This window comes from Musa acuminata, chromosome BXJ3-9, assembly GCF_036884655.1.
Source record: "Musa acuminata AAA Group cultivar baxijiao chromosome BXJ3-9, Cavendish_Baxijiao_AAA, whole genome shotgun sequence".
Classification (NCBI taxonomy): Eukaryota; Viridiplantae; Streptophyta; class Magnoliopsida; order Zingiberales; family Musaceae; genus Musa; species Musa acuminata.
The window spans coordinates 42,753,193-42,762,988 of record NC_088357.1 but is presented as its reverse complement, the minus strand read 5'-3'; positions in this window follow the sequence as shown (position 1 = coordinate 42,762,988).

Below are 9,796 nucleotides of genomic sequence, written 5' to 3'. Positions count from 1 at the left end.
TTTTTACAGCAATCACTGGCATATTAAGTTGCTGGGTTTATTGCTACATGTAATTTAATCTTGTTCTGTTTCATGCAGCAATGCAAGTTATCCTCGACATGAATGATATATAGACCCATTGATGCATGGGGGATTGAAATGTACTTGCATACATTCTAAATTTCACTTGTAGAGTACTAACATGTTCTGGAAGAAGCTGAAAGTATATGACACAAAATCATTAGTTTATCATTAATCTAATTGATATTATTAAATATATTGATCTTTGTAATTTGTGAATGATTTCTCTGATATCTTCTTCATTCTCTAGAAATATAACTTGATTTTAAGTTTGGAGTCAGCATCATTTCTTTAGGTGGTGTTGTGCTAGATCTTGGCTTTTGACCTATGATATATGGATGTAGATCCTCCATGAGCTCATAATTGTATCATTGTGTAATTAATGCATCTACTGTCCAGTTTGAAATCCTTTGTAAATTATAATTAGTTGCTTCATGATATTAAACTAATATGTGATATCTGAGGACTCTTTTAGTTGAATCCATGGTTTAACTATTGGAGAGCCAAGCAATTTAACATGTGGGTTCAACTTGTAATGTCACCTTCAAACTGTGTGTTCCAGTATAAGACATATGTGTTGAAAGTTTCATGGCTGGCTGCTGAGGAATGTAGCCACCCACCTATACCCATTCCACACATGCGATTGAGTTGTTTAGACTCTTGGCACCTTTTGTGCTTTCACCCCAGCTAGTTGTTGAGTTGCATAAGGACTAGGCTTTAGTCATAAATAGCTTGATCTTCATTTAATGACGATCGCTACAAGTTTTTATTACTTAAGGATAAACAGATGATGATGGTGATTTGGATTGTTTCAAACTGCAGCAGATTTGCCCTAGCGGTGATTAGTGTAACTAAAAAAGAGAATGAAAGATCACATATAAATTAATTTAAATATATGTGCATTATCTTTAACTTTTAATGGATAATCAAATTACTATTCTTCTCTGCAACATTTTTGGAGATAGAATCAAGTCCTCAATCAGTTCTCGTTCTGGAGTTTACATGATTGAAAATAATATTTTTTGTTAATTATTTAAAATATGACTTGAACTTCTGATTATTTCACTTCTTTAGCACTGCAGCAATTTTTTTTTTGTTCATCATTTCTATTACTTTGATATATTTATTCAAGATGATGTGAAAAGTTCATGATCATTATCTTGTACAAGATATGCTATTTTGAAAAATAGTAATGTATTAGTTTATGTTATAAATGTTTATTTTGAAAATGTTAATGTACTTTAGTCTTATACAAAGTTATGTTAAAGTTCATTATCTTTTAACTTTATCAATACCAAGAGAAAAATCAGTAGTACAGTTAATGATAGATGATCAAGAGGTTTTCTGGAGAAAGAGTTTATGATTTCTAGAATTATTATTCAGTAGTAAGGAGAGATTGTTTAAGATGTTATTCATATAATAAAAATAGATGGTTGAAATGGGAAGAAGTATAGTTATTTTTGTGTGATCATTTTTGGCCCATTAGATTAAAAGAAAATTTTTTATAAGACAACGTAAGGGCAGCCGTGATTTATGGGTTAGAATGTTTGATAGTTTGAAAATTATACACACAAAAGTTGGTAGTTGAAATATAAATGTTAAAATGGATGTCTGAGATCATTAGAAAACATAGAATAAGAGATCTGTTGTGAATAAATAGGTGTGGTTTCAATAGAATATAAAATGAGGAAAAACAATTGAAAATGATCTGGAGATGTCCAAAGTAAACCTATACATGTCCCGGGTAGTTGTGATGATTTAGCATCAGTGGTGTGACAAGTAGTACAAAAACTTTATTAAAAAACGAAACTTAGAAAACTGGCTGCTTTTAGTTTGACCAGTGATGTTGTCCTCAATAAAGCTAAATGTTGAGAAAAAGAAAAATATATACACACATCAAATCAAAATTTTGATGTGGTGCATGAGCTTATGGAAAGTGGCTATATTGGGAAAAGAATAGGGGCTCAGCTAGATTGGCATTCTTAATTGCTAAGGGGATGGGTTAAACTGGAAGCCCCCAGTTATTTATTTTTCTCTGGAAATTTTCTTTATCATTCTCTTTGTATTAAAATCTACTTGAATATAAAATCTCATTGTGTTAGTTAATTTACATATATCAAGTTTTTTCTTCAGTTTGTTATTTGATTTTTCAAGTCTTATGAATTATTGCTCTAAGACTTATTGGGTCATCAAGCACTGTCTTGGTCTGGACATAACAAGGTCAACTTGGAAAACAACCCCAGACAAGTAAATGGGCAAAGTTGATTTGGAGACTGTTGGCTGCTGCAAAGCTTGAGTCTTCAAGAGACTTGCTATCAGTTGGTAAGAACATTCCAACGTTGAAATTTTCCATGGAATTGACTTAGATGTCCTGCTTTGAAATGTCTGAAGGTATTCATGCTGCTGTGACATGCTGCCTTAGCACTAGATGGCCTTCAGGATTTTTAACACTTATCTCAGGTGACATCCCTGCAGATATTGACCATGTATCAGGAAGATATTGAGCTTGTAATAAAGAGGAACTCCGTGCTGCTGTCACATGCTGCCTTAGCACCAGATGGCCTTCATGATTTTTAACACTTATCTCAGGTGACATCCCTGTGGTTATTGACCATGTTTTAGGAAGATATTGAGTTTGTAATAAAGAGAAACTCCGTAGAATGTACAATCGAGCAGACATTTCTTTTTTCTTCAAATGTTTGAAATAATTGCTGGTATTGCTTTCCTATACCCTTTTGTCTTGGTAAACTTCCTGTTGAATAGCTATCTTTATAAGGTTTGTCACTTAATTCTGTTGCTAGATTGGTTGTATATCTTGATATCCTTTGTCGAGTTTAGCCCCATGTTGTGGGTGAATGCAAAGTGTTTTTAATGACTCCTGTACCGGAACGTTTTGGTAGAATGATCTGAAACATCAAGTAGACTGCTGATTTCTTTCCCTCCTTTTGTATAAGCTATTAAGAAAATCTACTTCTTCTTTTTTTAACTGTGTATATTTTTATGGATTGTTTATACATCAATGCTTGCGACTTAAAGTTATTGGTTAGCTATAGGTTATGCACAAGAACTTGATTCTATAAAGATTAAGGGAGTCATGTAGCAGATGATAGAGTAGCTGAGTATACAGAAGGCTGGCTATCCTTGGTTGAGAGTTCCATTGCATGATGAATCACATTGTATGAATGGAGTTTGCTTGTCCAAGGTAAGCATCTCTTTTATTGAATTATATTACAGCATCAAGATATTAAAAATAAGTTTCTTGAAGGTTCTCCTTGATACACCAGATGTTGATTTTGCCAGTTGATCATGGTGGCAAATGTTTGTATTTATATACAAAGGATGTTCTTTTAGAGGAGATTATCAATATCTGAAAATTATTCTGGTAGCACAAGTACAGCCTCTAATACCTTTAAAGCTGTAGTTGGAACAAAGTTGCAAAGACAGACAGATTATGGCCATGAATCAGATGCTTGTTCATGCAAAGCTGTCAGCCCATGATGGGTGCTTGGCGAGTGAAGCCCAATTCCAACAAGAGCACACTTGCACAGGAATCATCTATATCATGTGGCTCCCATTGATGTTGGAACTACAACTGCATGCCTGTGAAGTGAGGTTTGAGGAGCAAAGGTGGAAAGTTAGGCCATGCATGTGAAGAACTGGCCACTGTGGAAAATGCTATTGGACCCATGGAAGGTGTGCATATGGATGAGATGTCTGCAACTTGAATCATTGGTGTAGCTAAAGCATACACTTTCTATGGCAGGCTATGTTGTGACCACAACATGCAAGCATGAGAAAGAGTGGATGGTGTTGTATAGCATGGCTGGTTTGGTCACCTTGCATGAGTAATGTGGCTGAGTGATTGTTATTTGGGTTAATTATAAGATATTTGTGAGGTTCAATTTATAATCTCACAAATAAATAGATTACTTTTGTGATCTGAAGAGTGTGATTTTTTTCTTATCAACTTGATCTGAAAAGTAACTCATTATGAAGAATAAGACATCTGAATTTATTTTATTTATTTAGTTTCTTTGATAGTAAATAATATATTTAAGATTTAACCTTTATTTTACACATTTGGTGTTAAGTGTGATATAGAGTTATTAATATGTCATGTCATTTGCGCTAATGAAATGCCAAAGTGGTGCATTCATGTCATTTGTGGTATAATTATTTTTTCTGTAGGAGATAGGAAATATCAAAGGATTAAAAATTTTATTTTCAATAAATCAAAGAACAAAAATGCATGGAAATCATTCCATTCTCAGTTGCATGAGTGGCAGGTGCTCTATCAACATCAAACTATGAAAGCTTGGGTGTAGCAGTCAACTCCACATTTGCTTAAGCAACAATCTTCATACAATTCAATTAAAATCAATGCTATTTTAATCTTGGAAACTTTATTCCCCTTTCAATTAGACATCACAAGTGCCAAGAAAAAACAAAAATTACTCCAGACTGAAATGTACTATCTCTTCCAAGACAACACAAAACCCAAGGCACAAAGATATTCTCACTTTAGTTAGTCAACAATGATTGATGGTAACAACCATGAATTACTAGCAAGGAATATTTTATCTTGGGACTTGCATCACTGAATTGAATGACCAACAAACAAAGTTGGGGTGGGTCAAAATCCCTACATTTGGGACTTGGAAAAAGCTATACATGTAGGGCAAAACTCATGTTGTTTGGCATAGTGAGTCACAACCACTATGTGGAAGGAATTTATAGCAATCATCAAAGATTGAGTGGAATTTTGGATGATTGGAATTGTTAGTAATAGAAACAAATTAAGGTGGAAAATGTGCATCTCAGTAGTTAGTATGTGCATCATGGCTATGGTACTATGAAGCTTTAATTTAAAGCCAAAGCTAATCTTTACCGCTAATCCGTTCGTCGGCAATTTTCCGTAGATGACTAAAACCTAAGGATTAAGATAATCACCTTTTAGACCTGTAATTGTCAATCCAATATAGAAGCCTCACATCTTTGACAAAGTGCACAAAATTTGTGATTGCTTGAAAGGTAGGCAAGTCCTAATACTTTGGACTAAGGAAAGGTGGTTAGATGGATGGATCATCTAAATGTGATAGAGCCACCACTCAAGGTATGGTGGGAAAAAGGAGGTCAAGATCCATATCTTGATGTGTGTGTTTTCATGATCTTGAAAGATTGCATCTCAAGAAATAATTTGTTTCCATAGCTTTGGATGTCATGATCCATAGAGATTTGCCTATAAGGAGCTATGTAATTCTCCATGGTTGATGGGAAGTTTGCATCAAGGAAAAAGATTGAAAGAGGCTGCCTAATATATATGCTATCTATCTCTAGTAGTGAAAACCTAGTTGTGAAACTTTAGTGCTCAAGTGAGTGTATTTTGGAATGACAACCAAAATGAACAAGAGGCAAAGAGAACAAATAGAGGTCATAAATCAATGTTCATCATCATCAGCTACTCAATTTGTTTGTCCATCTATTCTCATCTAGCAATGTGATCAGGGAATTCCATATCCTTCTATTGTTGAAGAGGACTGTGGCATATTCTTATGCCAAATTTTGGTTAATCTAATTAGGATCACAAGTGTTTTTTACTCAACCAAGTTTGTCCTCTCCTTAATGCTACTCATGAAACAGTCATTAGCCCCATAATTCTATTGTTGATTTAAATGTACAAGTCTTAAAATGATTAAGATTAAGAAGAAGGATAATTGATGAAAGATTTGTGAGTACAGTAAAAAAGATCCAACATCCAATTAAAACATAAATAAGTTAAAATTTAAAAAATATAGATATGCGTAATATTGTCCTAAAAATATTTTTTTTTATATTATGATAATGTTCGACTAGACAATCGTCTAAGATATATCTTTGCTATTTTTGGACATACAATCGTCAAGAATTAAACAAATGTTTTAATACCAAAAGAGAGAGGATTTGAGAAAGAAGAGTTATTTTATAATGTTTGTTTGTAATGCTAAGATTTGATCAATCCATGAACAAAAGAAAAAGAAAAAAAAAAAAGATTGGATACGCCAAAAATTTAGTCCAAAGGACTACACTCTTCTAAAAATCAGATGGCACTGATTGTAAACTTAACTGAACCCATATTATACAGAATAATATAATTATTACTCAACACCACCAACACTAATCTTGATTAACATTTGCTAAACAACAATTTTCCAAGGAACTTATGTTTTCTTCACGTACAAAAGAATAATGAGAGAGAGAGAGAGAGAGAGAGAGAAAGAGAGAGAGAGAGAGAGAGAGAGCATCATCATCATCACAATGCAGTAAAAAGCTTGGCCACGTTACAATAATTATTTGTGCTTGAAAGCTGCGTAGGGAGGGAGAAGGACGGAGTCCAAAAGGCAAGGAGACAACCAAGCCACGTGAGGACGGGCCACACTTGCTCTTAGTGTGTGTAATCACTACTTTTGCTTCCCTTCAACTCACTGCCTCCCCACCCCATTGCTTGGAACTTTGCAAGGGAGGGGAGGGAGAAGGTGATGTCTTTCCAACCCTTTGTTATTTTGACATTGATTTTGACCTTGTAAATCGAATTGTTTCCTAACTCAAGTAACACCATAGAATTGATAGTCAAAGAATCACAAAATAATCCTCTTTTCTTCTTATAATTAGAAATTGTAAGTGTATTTTTTGCTTGCTTATATGTTTGTGCACTCAATAGAACAGTAAATTTCTTAAGTAATAATATATTATTAGTAGTCAGATTATGTACATTACTCTTCTTTAGATCTTATATTGTTGGAACCTTTGTGCATGGGATCTATCTTTTTTTTTTTTGAATTATAAGAAGGATAAATTTGATTTTTTTTTCTTCAGAAGATAGTACTACCCTTCATTTTATCCACAAATAAAGGAGATTAAATGAAGTTTTTCATTTGGTCTTGTCCCACTATTAATGTTATATTAAATAAATTAGAGATAATAAGACATTTAATGTTCTTTCATCATATTAAAAAAAGAACTTGTGCATTTGTATGTTGTCACTCACTCCATGCAAGTGCTTTGTGAAACCTATGTCAATCCAAAATCTTCTTGCAATATTTTAATAACCTATTAGTTAAGTCTTGGGAGGTAATGACACAAAGTCTCATATAAAATAGATGAAAAATAAAAATTATTATTTGATTTCATTATAGTTGAGTGAAAAATATTGAAAAAGTACATTTTCATGGTGTCATAAAGATTTCCATGATTTCTAACATTATATCTCAGTTAAAACCATGCCCATATCTTCGATTATTTTATTGTTCCTTTATCTTGCGAAATATGTTAGATTAGGTTTCAAACCCTATTATGAATTAATGTTGTAAATCGGACCAATAAATATCATCATATATAAATCATAACTATATTTGACTAACTACTTGAGTTCTCAAATTTGAATCTAAATTCAATTTGATGTTATTGAATCCATTTAATTAAATTATATACATATATATATATATATATATATATATATATATATATATATGTATATATATATATATATGTATATATATATATATATATATATATATATATATATATATAATTATCTTTAATAATGAGTAGGGTATCCATAAACTTAACCAAATTGGAGCTTGACTAACAATTTAGCTAGCTAAATCAAGATCTTTACTAGGAATCTATTATTTTAATTGAATCCATCTTAAGTTTAATTGAAAGAATATGAAAACACAGTTTAAAAATGTCGAATAAATCGAATGATGCAAAAAATGGAACCCATATAACTCTCCATATTTTCAACTACCACCATTCTTTAGTCATTGTTCTTGAGGACCACAACGACAAGGGTCTCTCTCTCTCTCTCTCTAAAGAGAGAGGGAGAGAGAGAGAGAGAACCATGGGCATCTCGAGGCTTGTGCCGAAAAGGACGCTTGCATTCTTTCTCTTTCATCATTTTTCTTGAGTCTCATGTGGAGGAGAGTATGCATAGGTAACCAAGAAGAAAGCCATGAATAGGTCCACACCATCTATCGATCTTGTATCAACATCTTTCCCACCAAAATTGCAAGTCACGTGCTCTCTCTCTCTCTCTCACTCTCTCTATCTACTTTTTTTGTTGCAAGGTGTCATGTTGATGCCGCAAGGCTAGTGATAGCATCAAAGATTATAGTTGCCTTTTTGGTATATTAGAAGGCAGAATATAACACGAAACATCACACTTGGGAACATTCGAACAAGAGAATGACACTACATGTATATTGAGTTGTTGTTCCCTACGTACACTATTTATTCCAAGTAATTAGACCCACTATTATTAGTTCAATGGATCTCTACAATCACTTGGTTGCATTAGAAAGAACCACAAAACAAAGACCTTTTCTTTCCATCAAATTGCTTCATCAACATCTAATGGATTTGTACACATCACCATGATTGGATTCATGAAAGAAATACAACAAATTTATGAGGACAAGATATCAGATTGATGCTATCTTTCATGATGATATCTGTTTATGTTGCACTGAAACAAGCATAACAATTCAAATTTCAGCTTCTTGAAGGTATATTAGAATTTTTATTGTTTCATGATTTTTTCTAGATTCTCAAGTTCTTGATATTTGCAGTGAATTAATTAATGCATGATCATTTAGTTAGTTCTTTCTTTTTATTCTTCTCTCTCTTCTGCCTTCTTGGTTGGTGTCTTAGGGCAGTGATGCTTGCAAAACTTTAAGAGGATTAGTATTTTTGTTACTCACACATCAATGCCTGAAGCCAGAGTTCTTCTTTTATCCTTTTCTCTTTCTCTCTCTCTCTCTCTCTGTGAGACATGTTCCTTTACAAAGCTGGAAGACATCTGCAACATCTTCTTTCCATGCCACCAATCATTTCTTGTTGTTTCCAGATCAAACCCTGCAAGCTCTCCATCCTCTTTCCTGGTAAACCACATGCTTCATGCATTGGGATCATCATGCAACTTTCTGATTCTTTGCAGAAACCCTAATAACTAGTACATTTATAGAGCTTATGAAGGGATAATAATGTTGATCACTTGAAGCCAAAGAAACAAGTCAGTGAGATCTTCATTCTTTATGCCACCTGATGGTTAACTTTCTTTACTGTAAAGGAAGGAGTCAGTCACCATAAAGAAGGAAGCCTCTTCAGACCTTTTGGCTGAAGCTATGATGTCAATCCACCCCCTTTCCCTTTCACCTCCATGTTCTCTCCTTGCTGAAGAAAGGGAAGCATGCAGTGGTCTCAAGGGAGATGCTTACAGGAGTGTTGACATCCCTAGCTATGCTCCCACACCATGCTCTCATGAAGCATGCAGCTACAGTGGCCACTCCTCTCCCCCAACCATCCCAGCTTTTTCTCTGGGAGGAGGATGGCCACTTCCACACCTGCATGTGATGCTATGGTGGTGAGTCTTTCTTCCTCGACCAGCTATCCCAGCTGGAAGTATCATTTCAATGGCTTTTAATTGGGTGTACTAGCTGGTCCATGCATTAAAGAAAGAAAGAATGCCTACTGCCAACTTGTCTTGGCTTTTTCCTGAGCATGTGTTCTTGGATCAGATGGGTGGATCAGCCATTGCAAGTGACCATGCACTGGTTTGCAACTTCCAAGTAATTGTTGATATATAGTTCTTTCCAAGTAATTAATCTTATATCTCCAACAGTCCTCCTCTTCATAAAGAGTTAGAACATGTTGAAATGTGGCCACACAACTCTCCTCCTCCTCCTCCTATCTAAAGTCA